The sequence below is a fragment of the Pezoporus flaviventris genome, unplaced genomic scaffold (genome assembly GCF_033815535.1).
Source record: "Pezoporus flaviventris isolate CSIRO_AGI_PZ_B2104156 unplaced genomic scaffold, CSIRO_AGI_Pfla_v1 ptg000150l, whole genome shotgun sequence".
NCBI lineage: Eukaryota > Metazoa > Chordata > Aves > Psittaciformes > Psittacidae > Pezoporus > Pezoporus flaviventris.
The window spans coordinates 453,767-470,624 of NW_026892698.1; the positions used below are offsets into that span (position 1 = coordinate 453,767).

General features: G+C 35.9%; 1 protein-coding gene across 1 annotated transcript in view; it reads right to left on the reverse strand.

Moving 5' to 3' along the window:
• Positions 1 to 16,858, reverse strand: part of PTPRD (protein tyrosine phosphatase receptor type D) — a 601,423-nt gene that overhangs the window by 448,332 nt on the left and 136,233 nt on the right. The window contains exon 2 of the mRNA XM_061479480.1: positions 16,774 to 16,817. The gene's annotated coding sequence lies outside the window, so the exon portion shown is untranslated. The remainder of the gene's footprint in view (positions 1 to 16,773; positions 16,818 to 16,858) is intronic.

A 16,858-nucleotide genomic window follows, 5' to 3' on the forward strand; every position in this document is an offset into this window, starting at 1 on the left:
CCGGGGTTCTCCCCCACTCCCGGAGGAACGGGGAGGAGGATCGAAAGAGTGCAACTCCCACGGGTTGAGACAAGAACAGTCCAGCAACCAATGTACACAAATCACCACCGCTACTATCAACTACAACAATGATAAGGGAAAATAACAAGGGAAGAGAATACGATACCACCGGCAGGGAAGACGAGTTCCACCCGGAAGCCCATGTCCTTCCGGGTAACTCCCAGTCACCCCCCACCCCGGCCATGATGTGCTGTGGTATGGAATACCTCCCTGGCTAGCCCGAGTCAGGCGCCCCATCTCTGCTTCCTCCCGGCTTCCCCTCCTCCCTGGCAGAGCATGAGCCTCACAAAGTCCTTGGTCAGGGTAAACATCACTTAGCAACAACTGAAAACATCGACTTCACCAACACTATTCTCAGGCTAGAAGTCAAAACACAGCACTGCACCAGCTAGCACAAAGGAAAAAAAAACCAAACAAAACACATGACTGCTACTGCTGAACCCAGGACACCTGGTGAGAACAGATCTGGGCAAGGCTGAGGCTCTCAGTAACTCAAGTCAGGGTCTGGAGGAAAGAAGTCCCACTGATTATGGGAGAAGATCAAGTTCAAGACCATCTGAGGTACCTGCACATACACAAGTCCATGGGACCCAATAAAATGCATCCTAGGATTCTGAGAAAACTGTAGATGTAGCTACTAAGTCACACTTCTTTATATCTGAAAAGTCATGGCAGTCAGGAAAAGTCCTCTGTGAGCAGAGGAAAAGGAGTATTGCACGCATTTTTAAGAAAGGTAAAAAAGAGGACCAGGGAAACTACCAACCTGTCAGCCTTACCCCTGGTTTTATAAGGTCCTGGAACAGATCCCCCTGGAATCTGTGTCAAGGCATACGGAAGACAGAAAGGTGGTTAGAGACAGCCAACATGGTTTCAAGGGCAAATTGTGCCTGATTAATTCCATGGCCTTCTACAATGGAATGACTGCGTTGGATAAGAATAGTGGATAAAGAAAAAGCAACTCACGTAGTTTAATTTTACTTCATTCAGGCCTTTGATACAGTCCCACATATTTTTGCCTCTAAATTGGAGAGATATGGGTTGGATGGATGCATTATTAGATACTTCAGAATTGGATGGATGGCCACATCCAAAAAGTTGCAGTCAAGAACTCAATGTTCCAATGGAGATCAGAGGTGTCTGTTAGGGGTACATACTGGGACCAGAACTGCTCAGTAGCTTTATTAACAACATACACAGAGGGACTGAGTGCATCCTCAGCAAATCTGCAGATGACACGAAGCTGAACAATGCCTCTAATATGCTAGAGGGAAAGGATGCCATCCAGAGGTACTTTGACAGGCTTAATAAATGGACCACTATAAAGCTCATGAAGTTCAACAAGATCAAGTGAAAAGTCCTGTATCTGGGCCAGGGCAATCAACAGTATCAATAGAGACTGGGTGCAAGTAGCCTTGCAAATATGGACTTGGGGTTATTGAATGAGATGGAAAATTAGATATGGACTGTCAATATGCACTTGCACTCCAGAAATCTAGTCGTATCCTGGCTGCATAAAAAGAAGCATAGTAGATTGAGGGAGGTGATCATGGACCTGTCAGACAAGGTCCAGAGGAGGGCCATGAGAATGATCAAAGGGCTAGAAGATCTCTTCTATGAAGAAAAGCTGAGAGAGTTGGAGTTATTCAGCTTGCAGAAGGCTCTGGGAAGACATTATGACAGTCTTTCAATACTTAAAGGAGTTATAAGGAAAGTTGGGGAAAAACTTTTTACCAAGACCTGTAGTGATAGGATGGGGCTTTAAAATGGTTTTAAACTGAAAGAGGGTAGCTTTAGCTTAGATATAAGGAGGAAATTTTTGCAGCAAAGGTGGTAAAGGACCAGAACAGGCTGCCCAGAGAAGTTGTGGATGCCCCATCATTGGATGTGTTAAAGGCCAGATCAGATGGGGTTTTGAGCAATCTGGTCTAGTGGAAGGTGCCCATTTAAAGGTCCTTCCAACCCAAACCATTCTTTGATTCTATGTCTCTATTTTTACCACCTTGATTATGGGCCATATTCTGTCTGTGTCTGCAAAGTGTGTTATAACACCAATATAAACAGACTATAATCTATTTGAAGCAGTAGCATCCTTAGATGAGTCAACACTTCTTAATAACACAAGTAATTAAGCACACCATCAGCTGCGACAGATCCACAACCTTACTTCATTAAATTCAAATCTCTTGTTGAAAGCTGTTCTTGTTTTGAAAGTCCACCACTGCCAGAGAGTAAAAAAAATATATTGGTGATGTCTCATGGACCTTCCTATTGCCATTCAACTTATCTTGCATTAGGAAAGAAAATTAAATTCTTTTTTTTTTTTTTTTTTGCCAGTTACTTAATTCCTGTTTTTTTTTTTGTTTTATTAAATGGTGTTTAAGTTTTCAGCATAAAAAGGGCTATTTTTCTATTAAAGTCACAGTGCACAAAAGTATTTTTAAAATTAGAAGAATTGTTATAATTCTGAAGCAATTTTCTAAGCAACTGTATTCAACAAGTAATTTTGTAATTTTGCACCTTTTTCTTTTTTGTTTAATGCGTGTTTAAGCATAAAATAATTTCTTTTGAACTGAAATCCTGATTTACAGTAGGCTGAATAAGAAAGCCAAAATATTATAATTTCTAGCATCATTTGCACTGTCTGCCAGCAGCTATACTCATTATTACATACAGGATACAGCACTACATGTTAGACTAGTTTGCTATTCCATTATTAATTCCTTTATGCATCCTCTAGAGTAGCTTTTAAAAGGTGGGTCTTCAGCGTGCAAAAGCCAACTATCTGAGCCATAATCACAACATATTTTATCTTCCGTGATGGAGGCTGTGAAGTGGTTTGGGAGGTAAGTGCAGGTGCAAACTCTTAAGGTTGCCTTAGAGGTAGGGCAAATTTTGTTTAAGATTAACTTTAAATGTTTATGGAAACATCAGGAGGAAAAGGTTACCTCTCCCAGATATTTTGTTTAAAATGGATTTTTAATAATAATGTGAAAAATCTCCAATCTCTATATAAAATATTTTAATTTGTATTTCTACAATCCAGAGCAGGACCACAAAGATTATCAGAGGGCTCGAGCATCTCTCTTATGAAGACAGGCTGAGTGCTGGTCTTCTTCAGCCTGGAGAAGAAGGCTCCAGGGAGACATTCAGCCTTTTGTTTGGAACAGGAGAACCTTATCCAGAATAGCTATACTACATATGGGGATGTAATTTGACAGGACGTTTGAAAAAATAAAGTCTCTATGCCTAACAAGCATGAATAGGAAGAATGGGAGATGAACTATCTCAGATCCCTTATTAAAGGTAGAAATATACCTGTTTAATTATCTAAAGTTAGAACTAGTATGTACCCCTTTCAAGTACTGTTTCTAACACAATGATGTGTCAATTAGAAGTGCTCAAATAAACTCCTTCTAATAGGCAGCCAGGGGAAAAGACAGGGAGAGTGCTAGAACTAATGAAAACTTTTGCACCAGGGGACAGTGAGACTTTGTAAAGACATACATAGGAAAAAGAGCAGCATAATTAAACGATTCAAGCATGACTGTTATTACTTTTTAAAGGCAGATACATGCTGAGGAAGTTGGGGCTGTTCAGCCTGGAGAAGAGAAGGCTGCATGGAGACCTCCTAGCAGCCTTCCAGTATCTGAAGGGGGCCTATAGGGATGCTGGAGAGGGACTCTTCATTAGAGACTGTAGTGACAGGACAAGGGGTAATGGGTTAAAACTTTAACAGGGGAAGTTTAAGTTGGATATAAGAAGGAAATTCTTTCCTGTTAGGGTGGTGAAGCACTGGAATAAGCTGCCCAGGGAGGTTGTGAATGCTCTGTCCCTGGCAGTGTTCAAGACCAGGTTGGATGAAGCCTTGGGTGATATGATTTAGCGTAAGGTGTCCCTGCCCATGGCAGGGGGGTTGGAAATAGATGATCTTAAGGTCCTTTCCAACCCTAACTGTTCTATGATTCTATGATTCTATGATTTGTAAATGCAGCTTCAGTTGAAACTGATGATTACAAAATGGTCATTTTTATTGCACCTATTTGTTTAGGTAATGAAAGGCTTTCAAAGTTTGGGACATACTCCCTACATTTTGTTTCAGTGAAGAATGCTGCAGTCTTACTGGGTGCACTGGGCATGTGCGAGCAGTTGCAGAAAGGCAGCTCTGGCTAACCAGGGAGGTCCTACTTGACTGGAAGTTAGCATATGTGATATCCATCTACAAGAATGGCTGGAAGGAGAATCTGGGGAACTACAGGTCTGTCAGCCTGGCCTTAGAGCCAGGAAAGGTTAAAGAGCAGATCATCTTCAGTGACAACCATCACACACACGCATTGGACAAGCAGACGACCAGGCCCAGTCAGCATAGTTTTATGAAACGCAGGTCCTATTTGGCTAATCTGATCTCCTTCTATGACAAGGTGACCTGCTTAGTGGATGAAAGAAAGGCTGTGAATGTTGTCTATCTAGACTTTAGTAAATCCTTTGACACCATTTCAAACAGCGTTCTACTGAGTAGTAGGAATAAGCCCATACTTGCAATAACTGATAATTCTTTTGAATTTAATGCATTTTTATGAGGTTAAAACTTGGTTGGTTTTTTTTTAATGTATTTTGTTTTATTTGTTTTGGGGTTTGTTTTCCCTTCTCGTTTTCTCCTGAAAAGGAACTTGGAAGGAAAATGTGAGATGAAAATATTATCCATTGGAAAAATGTATTGGTTTAAACAAAACATCCTCTCCACTCTTTTTTTCTGTACTAACTTTGCTTTAAGTTGATATAAAATGATTTCTGGTACAAGCTTTTCATCGATGCCAGGAAAATTAAAGAACACAATTCACATGTTCTTAGTGATATATATGCTGCTTAAAGGCTCAGAAAATTACTGGATCTAATGAAACAGTAGGTAACGGAATATAATACCTTAATTTCTCATGAAACCAAAAGTAGAAAAGATGAGAGATTGCTAGAAAGAAAGATGACCTTTGATTTTAAGAACAAGTAATTCTGTTTGTTTAGGAAGACTACAAATGCATCATTTTTCACTTATGGGTATTTATCTTGCCCTTTAAAGGCCAGCTAGCGAGTTGAGCTAAAGTTCATGTCTGAAATGAAATCTAAGTATCCAACATGAACCACACTTTTCCCTTACCATTAATTTTGAACCAGAGAAGATTGGGAAGCAACAACAGCAGAAAATCATCTGTAACTATTCCTAGTACAAAAAAAAAAAAAAAAAAAAATGGGAGCTCACAATATGTACACACACACATATTTGATAGACAGTAGATGTAGATTCCAGATTCCAGACTTCTTACCGCTTTCTGAACCCCACAGGGATAATTAGAAATGTAGGTACTGGCATGGTCTACAGATAAATATTAAAAAGCTAGCTAGGTAAGTTTCATCAGCTGTCTAAAAAATTATAGTGGACAACTTAACCATATTTTTCTCTTCCTTCTCTTGCTATCCACCTCAAGACAAATCTGCCACAACAAGCTAGACTTTCAAGCAAAAGATGTTTAAGAAAGACATTGATCCCAGTTTCAAAACAAAAAAGGATAAACTACTTTTTGTATACTCTACCCAATATAGGTATTAATAGCTAAAATATTATTAGGGAAACACTGGAATATTTTTCAGGAAGACAGACAGTTTTCTTCCTGGACTCCAGTCACGTCTTGGCTTTCTGCTTTCACATATAAGAGATTCAGCTATTCCCAATGTACTGTCTAAGTAAGAATAACTGTCTTAAAAATGTGCTTTGAAGCAGAATTTCTGATGAATGTTAGTTTAGGGAAAATATTCTTGGAAATTCTTGACATTTAATCTTAAAAATGCACTTAATCCTTCTATTGCATTAAATATTTTGAAATACCAGTAGCGGTAATAAAATGAAAGGTACCCCTAGGAATAAATAATATGTTGACATATTTTAAGCTGGAATATATGTATCTTAAAATTAAGTGTAACTAGTGTTGAATGCGCAAAGAAACGAAATTGCTTTCTGCAGCTCAGTTATGAGATGCAATGCTAATTTGAACTACCAAAAATAATAAAAGCATGTTATGAAAGTTATAATTCTGAAAATATTTTTTAAAATGAAATTATAATTTTAAAAGTATATTTTTAGGCAGGAAATCTCATCCACAATAAGCAAATGCTATGCGATTCTAAGTTTCCATCTATTTCTACAAACGATTTAACTGGTTCGACACATAGGAAAAAATCATAGCCCAGAAATTAGTTACACATAATTTATGGTTATTCTAAATTCAGTGCTTATTTAATTTGTTATCTGTACCAAATGCCAACGATCATTTTAATGCAATGTTGAGATATCATTTTTGCTGTGGTATAGCATTTATTAAGCACTAGCAAAAGGAGCCTTTTCTCCTATAAAAATGGGACTGCCCACACTGTAGCAACCAAGACACCTGCATCCACTTCACCCCTCCTAATGTGATTGTAGTAGCATCACAAAGCATGGGAGCTGCACAAAAACCAATTCTCATCTAGAAGCAGTATGCCTTTGCTAGCAAGGCATAGTCTATAAGCTAATAAGCTATGTCACTTTTCAGAACTCAATAGCTCAGGGGCAATGCTGCATGACCATGCTATTCTGCTTCTAGATCCAAGCAAATTCACCCATACATCTCTGCACTGTGGCCCTTGGATTTCCTGGTAGAAATTTCTGCTACTGCAGGCATCTCCAGCACTATGACCCACCAGGCACTGTAAACATTCCTACCTTTTTGTTTTTTTTGGTTTTATTGTTAACACTTGTCTATTTATTTGAAGGTGACTGATTTTATCTCTTTCAAGAAAGAGGTGTGTTTTATAATCAGAAACACTAACATTCAAAGCTTTCATTCATTCATACTGCCACTGGAAACTATCTAATATTCAGCTATTGCAACTAAGCTCAAAGGATTATTTTTGCCATCTTCTTATTACTTGTTTTCTAAAAAAACCATGGTGAGGTGGCATACTTATGATGAAGGTGAGACATTCAACATAAGGTAATCCTTAAAATTAAGATCTTGTTTTCTCAACCACTTTCGCCAAAGTTACATTTTCTGAAAGGTGGAGAGGTTCAAGTTAACTATTTTATAAACTTGTCATTGCTAAATATTTTTTAAACAATGCAAAGTATGGGAAAAACTTGGAGTATTCGACACTTCTTTTACAGAAGATATTGTATAGAAAATCTACTTAAGATCTAGGCTGGATTCAAATCACATACCTTGATATTAAACAGAACAGAAAAAAAAAAAAACAAACAACCCCACAAAAAGCCTTGATCTGATCCACTGACTTTATCACAATGTGTATAATTATAAATTAGATATGCATTGCTCTCAGACATACTTGAATCAGTCTTTTAATGAATGACTAAAATAATGCAATATTTTTTTGGCTTCAAGGAAGTCTTTCTGACAAACTAACATCAGTAATTATAGAAGGTCAGAGCACAGGAAGTATTCTATATGACAGCAAAACATGAATAATTTATAGTGTAACACTACTGTAGATCAGGATCTTTATGTACTGGTCCAAATTCTGTGTAGATGTTAACCATGTTAAGCCTGTATGGTTTTCTTATTGCTAATGCTAATATTGCAATTATTTAGGAATTGTAGGTTATGTTTATATTCACAAATGAATTATCACCTTTCTTCTAATTACAACCATGAAGTGCTCCTTTGTTTCCCATGGGCATTCATTTTCCTGCAAGTAGAAAGCCTTTAGCTGAAATGTAAAATCATAATGAGAGCCAGAGATAAGACTTGACAGTGATAACATCTTGCTAATTTTAAGCCTAAACCAAAATAACTTCTCATATATAATGAGCTGAATGCCTAACCACCTCACTACAAAAAACAATGCCCAACATAGATTTTAAAATTACTAACAGAAAACAAGTAAAAAGAAAAAATCCCATGTGCATCAAAAGCAAAATATTGGTGTTACTGCCATTTGAGGAAGCGATACAGGTTTTCAGTGATAAGGATGTGTATGTGTTCTTAAATAGTATAAGTAATGAGAAGGTATCAGAAAAGAAAGGAAATACATGGGAAATTACGGAAAAAGCTGTTTGTAAATGTATCTTAAACCTTGTCCATACTTATCCCTGTGGTTCACAATTTAGTTTCAGCCACCTTTCTCAACAGTAATGCCAAACAGAGTTGGTTCTGAGTGGCACCAGAACAACCATCCAGACATCATGAAATTGCTTCTGCTTTGGTTGTTTTCATTGTAATGAAATATGTAAGGCAATCAATTGTCCTTCGTTTTCCTCCCAGGGGAGTCCAACAAATCCAGCTCCTGAAGTTTCACACCACCAACATGAATGTCCCTTCTGTCAGTCAGTCACTCAAAGATTTACAAAAATCTGTTCTGAAATTGTGTTGGTTACTTCCTGTCACTATTTAGGTCTGTGTTCCAGGCCTCTGCACATCTGGCAGTTAAAAAGAAAAGCACAAATACTAAACTAAACACATATTAATTTTTATCCTTCATTCTAAATTGATCTATTAGCTTCTGCTTCATTTTATATCAGGATTATAGCTTATAAAATAGTTTTTCTTACCTGCCATTGATCCCTTAGATACATTTATAATAAGTACCTTTATTCGTTGTGTTTATAATGAATTTCCTTAGCCTCTCATGTTTCATTTAACAAACCAGTACCTTTTAATCTAAACCGAAGAGAGACAAGGTCTCCATTTTCCTAATGGTGTTAGACACTCTTTCAAACCTGCATCTATTAACTCTTTTTAGTCCACATACCTGGGTCATAATGGACATAAAATATTATTGGAAAATTGCAGCTTGAGGGAAATGCTGTTTTGTCTGAGTTTTGTCTTTTCTCTAGGATAATTAATCCTAATCCAAATAAGGGGCATGTTTGAGCTACCTTGCAATGAGATACTCCAAAAAAATTGTTTTGGGATGGAGTAGAGATTCATGAAGTGGGACATTACCAAATGATGGATTCTTACAGTGATTTTTTTTTTCAGTAGAAATTGACTGATGCCCCACAGGAGCACTTCACACCATTTTTCTCACATTCAGAGTTGTGTAGCATTCCAGATAGATAGAATCTCTTAGTGTTTAAAATATTTCTTTGCTGTTTCTGAAAATATTTCACCTTATCCATAGGGACAACTCATTAGCCTTTTCATGTTTACAGTACTTCAGAATACACTCTGTTTGTGATCAAACATAAATTCCTACCCTCTTCTTCAATTAATTAGATGCCACGTCTTTTTGTCCAGAGAAAATGCAAACACCTTAAAAAGAGTAAGTCTTCTACTCTTGTTACTAGGTTTCATATTACAGGGCTGACAACCCTGCTCTCCTACATGAAACAGACACTGGTTATAAAGAAATATTTAATGAGGTACTGCTTGAATCACAGACAGCTTGCTTCAGTGAGCATTTTGTTTCACACAAAACAGGGACAAAGTGATTACAGGAAGAAAAAAGAATAGATCTTTCCCTGGACAGGCAGTAAAATCAGCATTAAAATATATTGTTACGCAGTCTAATAATAATCAGTTTCATTGCTGAGAAGAAGTCACATGAACTAATGTCTATGATTACATCATGATAAAAAAAATAACAGCATCCAACCAAGGGAAACAATAAGCTAAAACTTTAAACATGTTATTAAGATACACAGTGCCCACAGCAAGAAAACAGGACTCACAATATTAATTGCTGGTATCTAGACCATAATTTGTTTTTTAGTCCCCACATGTTTAATCTATACAAAAAAGAAAATAGTGTATTAATGACAGGTTTAGTAAAACTGGCATACATTCAATCCCAAACATGTTTAGATTCACAGCTTCAGCTGATTTCCTGTCATTTAATCACAAAGTTAACATGTCAGATTGTCGTGGTTTAAATCCAGCCACACAGCCACTCTCTCACTTCCCCCTGCTCCCTGCTCCTGGAGGGATGGGGAGAATCAAAGGAATGTAACTCCCATGGGTTGAGATAAGAACAGTCCAGTAACTAAGGTATAACACAAACCACTACTGCTACCACCAATAATAATAATGAAAAGGGATATAACAAGGGAAGAGAATACAACCGCTCACCACCTACCCACTGATACCCAGCCCGACCCAGCAGTGTTCTAGCCCTTCTGGGTAACTGCCCCCAGTTTATATAGCGGGCATGACGTGCTGTAGCACGGAATACCTATTTGGCTAGTTTGGGTCAGGTGTCCTGTCTCTGCTTCCTCTTGGCTTTCCCTCCTCCCTGGCAGAGCCTGAGACTCAGAAAGTCCTTGGTCAGAGTAAACATTACTTAGCAATAGCTAAAAACATCGGTGTTATCAGGCTGAAAGTCAAAACCACAGCACTGCACCAGCTACTAAGAAGGAGAAAAAATGACTGCTACTGCTGAACTCAGGACACAGATTGATTCAGAAACATTGGAACCTATGGATTTTGACTTATGATTACGCAGTTAGTGATAATACAGTCTTTAAATATAGTACAAGTTCAGCTGGCACCCATTTAAGGTATCTCCAGATCTACTTTAATGATCTTAGCCAGTTAAAAAATGATATAACTCAAATCTAGATATTCACTGTAATAAAAATTACACATTCATACATGAAGAAAAATTAGAGCAATTCTCATCCCACCAGGAATTTCGTTCTACATCTATGCAAATGGAAAGAGTTGACATTGAACTTCAATGTGCATAAGGAGAGCAATCTCTCCCTTGGCTGTATGATGATATATTCAGAACTCAGTAATGAGATGTAAAATGGCTAAAGAAGCAGGTTCTTAGGGATTTTATGCAAACTTAGACATAAAGAGGTTTTAATTATGTAAATAGTTATGCACTATAGGCAACATAGTATAATGAGCTAATCAATAACATGGGAAAGGACACAAACTTCCATTTATTTCTTGTGTAATTATTCTTATTTAATTGACTTAACGGTCTTTTCCAACCAGTTTTTAACATGATAGATCACAAGTCATGCCTTTTTAGTAAATCTATACAAAGTATTTTTCTTCTCAATTTCCAATTGATAAAACAATCTTGTTTTGTGAATTTCAATGGAAGAGGCAGCTAACATGCCTTCTCTAGGATGGTGCAACAGTTTATAGAGGTTTTTTCAATACTGGATTTCCATTAACCATCTGGATGAAGACAGAGGGAATAAAATACTGTACGCTTTAAGGTCTATGAAATTTTACTCTATTATTTTAGAATAATAATAATGATAATTATCATTATTATAATAGTCACTGAAGAAATATTTTCATCAGTTCTTTCTAGGATAGTCAAATTAGCTCAAGTTATGGAAAAGATCATGTAAGAATATCTCCATAAAATTAAGGTTTATAACTACAATGTATTTTATACAAAAATTTTTGCACTGCTTTTATTTGCAAAGGTAATCAACTTAGAAACTTTCTTATAGTTAGAAAAAGACTAAAGCATTCAAGAAATTTAACCACACTCCTGCAAATCTTTTTATCTGTCTAGAAAAATATTCTTTATTGGCTTTTCCAGATGTTATTTTTGTTTGCTTGTTTTTCTTTTTTACAATTCCAAAATTATTTTCTTTGCAATTATAATTAGAACTAAAAATTGTCTAAGTCATTAATTATCATCCCCAAATTTTTAAGTCATCTTCAAATTTGCCATCCTTATAAAGCAAAAGAATCCCATGTTAAACTCCTGTAAATCAAGGAGCACATTACATAAAATTGCAGAAACTACATGAAGATTTTTTTTGGTAATTGCCAGGTAACCCAGTAGTGTAATCTTGAGAGTCTACATTCTTCTCTAATATAAATTAGCGACTACATCTGTGAATTTGGTTAATCAAGTTCTTGGTGTGAAAATACTAAGTAGATAATATAAAATGATAAGACTGGTTCTATTTTCTAGAATATCTCATGACAAGCATTCATCCCAGTGAGTTATGTCATGACAACCCATAATCTTTTACGAGGCAGAAAAGGGCATATGACTCATCAAAGTTGAAGAAGTCATGCCCATTTCCTTTATTGTTCAGACGTGTAATATGCTTTTAGATGTAATTCTCCTAAATAGGGTTCCTGAGTGTATGTTTTCAAATAATAGTTTCATTTAATTGCCTTCCATTAAATTATAAAATAAAAAAGGATTTAATCTGCAGGAAATAAGATCAACTTGACTGTTGATTATTTTTCTATTAATATTTATTGTTTGTTAAAGACATACTATAGTTTTGAATAATACAGTTTTCTACTAATTACTGTTGATATAGTATGGCTATAAATACTGATTTATTTTAATAGTGAGTTTGGATGTTTTCAATACCAGGTCTTCAGTAGTTTATGTATATGGCACCATATTACTCATGTGGCAGAGTTTTGTGTGAATTTCTTATCTCTCATTTTATACTTAAATATTTTTCCTGTTTTCATTGCAGACTTAGTCCCAGTTAGTGGTGGTAGAGGGAAGTTTGCATTAGAAGTCTATAGAGTTCAGAAAGCTGGCTATTAGTATAGAACCTTAACTGAAGGAATAATCAGAGAAGTTTATTCTTGATCAGTAAGCTACTGAATATCTTTAATCATATATCTTCTCAAGACAGATAAATAAGAAGGCTAGAATAATCATATTTTTATGAAGACATTTACTTTGAAACCCTGATAGCGTGTGTTTTTATTAACAATGAAGTTCCTGATTTACTCATTATGGTGCTTGTCTTCCCCACACTCCTTTACCCTTGTTTTTCTGTGGTCCTCATTAGCAGCTATTAATTTGCTCTGGAACAGTTAGAATTTTTGTAATTAGAATAATTTGTCTAGTAAGAAAGTCCACGTTAAAAATCACTGTCCTTTTTTGCTATTTCATGTATAGGCCAGGCTTCCTATAATGTTCCTCTGATTTATATAATTTTTTTTTTTACAAAACTTGAGCATTGAAGTCTGAATCTAAATTTTAACCAGTCAGGAAACAATTCTTCTCATCCTATTCTTTGCATAATACTTTGTGCTAAGTCGCACACACACACACACACACAAAAAAGGTGTGCTGTAAAGCTGTAATTTTTCATAATATCTAGTTCTTTCACAAAGATCCAGTGTTTGAGTGACCTCATTGCTGCAACAGAAGTGTTGATGGTTTCAAGTGTAGTGGGTAAATAGAAATGTGTTACTTTACTTAGAGAATCAAAGCTCCCTGAGATATTAACAATATTTTGATAATTGGAGCCATGCTTTAGAACAATGGATCCTTTTTGTCATTGAGAATCCCAAAAGAAATGACATCATAGGTGTTATTTACAGTTTTTCAAATACGTAATTAGATCATGAGATTTCAATGGATAAATATACCTGGTTATAGATTAGATTTATTGTAGATACTCTCAATAAGTCATCTATTTTGGAAATATCAGTACCCTTGTAGAATGTATTTTGTTAGAGGCTGTTACATAATTAAAAGCTGCTGCACTTCAGACCTTTCAGTGTCCTTTGAGCTCCATAATGAGCTTCTTCCTATCTAATACACATTTTAGTATAGTAAGTTAATCAGAAATTCTCAAGATCAGCCACAGAGAAGAAATAACTACTGCTGGAATTAACTGAGGGCCTCAAGGAATAAACAACACATTGGCCCACAGGCTTTGTGACACCGAGTTAGAGTTTACTGCCCTGGCATAAGCGTTGCTCAAAATTTGTTCAATAATGTTGTTTAATTGGGGTAAAAATTAAAATGTTATTTGTAAATATGTTTCCTTTAATATTAAGCCATGGACCATCTATCACTGTGATTCTTGCTCTTGTAAAATCATGTTGTCCTACATTGCCCTGCAGACTATTTAATAATCAGGCTTCTGTTAAACGTCCTGCAGACTATTTAATAATCAGGCTTCTGTTAAAGGCTATGTTTCTAAGCAACCACAACCCACTTCGAATATGCTAGTCAATTAGCTCTAGACACCATTTTCCAATGTTTGTCTCCATTGTTTTTTTTCTAACTTGAAACACAAAGAGACACACAGAAAGAGGAAATTTTAGTATAATGCTTTGTCCTAATCAAGGTTGATGCTATTAAGTAACACCTATTGCAGAAAAACACAGTGCTTGGTCAGCCCCTGTCCAAGAGTACAGTGATGTGTGTGTTTATCAATCCCCTATCAACAGATAAGCCAGAAAGAGCAGAAACTTATTTAGTTAGTAACAATATGGAAAATAAAAAGCAAGAGAGTACCAGCTGCTGTGAGAAGAAAAGTTTCTCCTACACTGGCGTTTTCATACTGTGCTTTTTAATACCCGCTTCTTTCCACATACAATCAAATAGAAGAGTCTTCCCATAAAAATAAACCCAGTTGTTATATACTTTTTAAAGAAACTCTAAAGAATTATCTTTCTATTCAGAAGTTAAATATCAGTTGAATTTGATCACAGAGGGATGTCTTAGGTAGCTTATTCCTGTTGATCTATCATTTTCATTTATTTCTCTTTCATATTCAAAAGCCCCATTTTATTTCTAGAGTCACAACAGTCTGTCTTACTTGGTGTGGTTGATTTTACTTCTTATCTGTAGCGGTTTCCCCCCTGTATTATTGTGTGCAGGCATCTCAGTGAGGAATGTCTGAGAAAAAAAATACTAACATTTTCTTGAGTTTCTCATAGCTTAGAATAACCCCCTCTGTTGAGGTCTGTACAAAACATAGGTTTTTTTTTGCTGTGAATATTCAACATGAATTAACTAAGCAAGGGTGAATCTTGCTGGAATTTGATACTTAAAAGCAAGACTTTTCTGGGCTTTTTTTGGAATTGCCACTCCCATTAAACATTAGGTTGAGACTTAAAGTATGACATTGCATCAAACCAGGGAGGTTGGAAAGAGACTAAAGGATGCATCTGGTAACTTACTTAACTCACTAGCCATAATTCTATGTGTTACTCTCCAGTTGTTAATATATTCTATAAACTGTATCATAAAATCAAGAATGGTGCAAGATATTTGTAACACAATAGATCCTCTGGGGTATTAAGTGGATAATAATGGAAATTTTGACAAATGTAAACCAGTATCAATATGCAGCAATACTACCCCTGGGCATGTACCTACACGATAGCACATTAGGGACTTTCTGAAACCAGAGGGAATATCAATATATTTACAGCTTTATGGGGTTTTCCTTCCAGTTTTTTGTTTGCTTGTTTGTTTTCCCTTGAAAAATTTTGAATCCCCAATAATTTTTTGCAAGGAGTTTCACATCTTCCTCATAAGCTCTATTGGTTCTGAACCTTGTATTTGTTATTTTCAGTTTCTGGACTATAGTTTTAGTACTGGAAGAGAAAATGAATGCTTGTTCCCTTCTTTTCTATGCAGCAGACATGATTTCATAAACCTCTGTCTGGTCTTTCCTCAGATTATCTCTGTTCCAGATTGAAGAATGCTAGGTATATAGTCACTACAAATACAAAAAATGTCTTAATATTTTGATCATACTTTTTGTCCTGCTCCTTGTCTTGCCCAATGTTACTGTATTTACTTTTGAGATGAACTACCTAATGCTGAAAAGAAATTAACCACCTTCAAATTGTGAGTGCTTGAGAAGCTAGGACTGTTTTTCTCAGGGAGCATCACTACCTATTTGCTGCATGCTGGATTTTATCTGACAATTTATTGTCCATTCACTTGATCATCTTAGGAGTCTTCTGTCGTTCTCCACAATGACGTCAGCAGGTTTACTTCTCTTAATAACTCCAGAAAAATATGTGATAGTGTTTTTCACCACTTTTGTCAACTCTGCTATCAATGTGTTAATTATAATGTGTTAATGTGTGAAATTTGAAGACTCTTCTTGAATATGGTAATATTTTAGCTGTTTCATAATATGATTAACAACACCAAATTTCCTTACACATTATCATATATGTATTATATAGAATATATTATAAATTGCCAAAATGTCTGAGCACATGCAAGATATTCAGAAATTTGCTCTGGTGCTTAACAGGTAAAGTGTTAAGTATCAAATGTTTTCTCATTTGGGAGTGATCTACTTCATAACTAGGTCAATGAATACTAGGCCTTATTCATCAAAAAGAGATAGGTCAGGTCATAATATGATGGTGCCTAACCATCATATTACCTTTTACAAAGTAGGTAGAAAGAGTATTAACGGTTTGACATATCTTTTTCTATAACAATAACTTGTAGTGTACTTTCTTACTCTTGTAAGTACTCACTGTACTGCTTTCCAGTCTTACTTTGCCTTTACAGAGGAGTATTATTTACTGCACAAAGGCTAGTATGAGATATCAGTACCCTTTGTTGAAACTGCTGGTCCACATTCAATGCATTCCCTAAATTTCCATTTAATTTATAGCACACCCCAGGAATCACAATGCAGCAGCTGTTGTTCCAACACTGCAAAATCTGAACTATGCTCTCATTCCTGCACCTTAAGAGACATATACAAGAGTTTATTACATGATTTACTGACCCAAGCATTATGCTTTGTTTCCTGACTAGAGGAACCTCTCAAATTTCAAAAGGAATACACTTTACAAGAGGTACTAAATATTGCCAAGTATAAGGAAGCTTGTGGTTTATAACACAAAACTCAAACAAAAAAAAATCATAGGCATTTTAGAAAAAAATAACTAACATTGCAAAGATCTGTAACAATTAACACTTAGAAAGTGAGTGCATGTGAAATCTTACTTTAAAACTTTGTAGATTTTGCTGTTGTCCACTGAATTTCTCACCTAAGGAAAAAGAAAGGGGAAAAATAAAATTTTGTGAAATG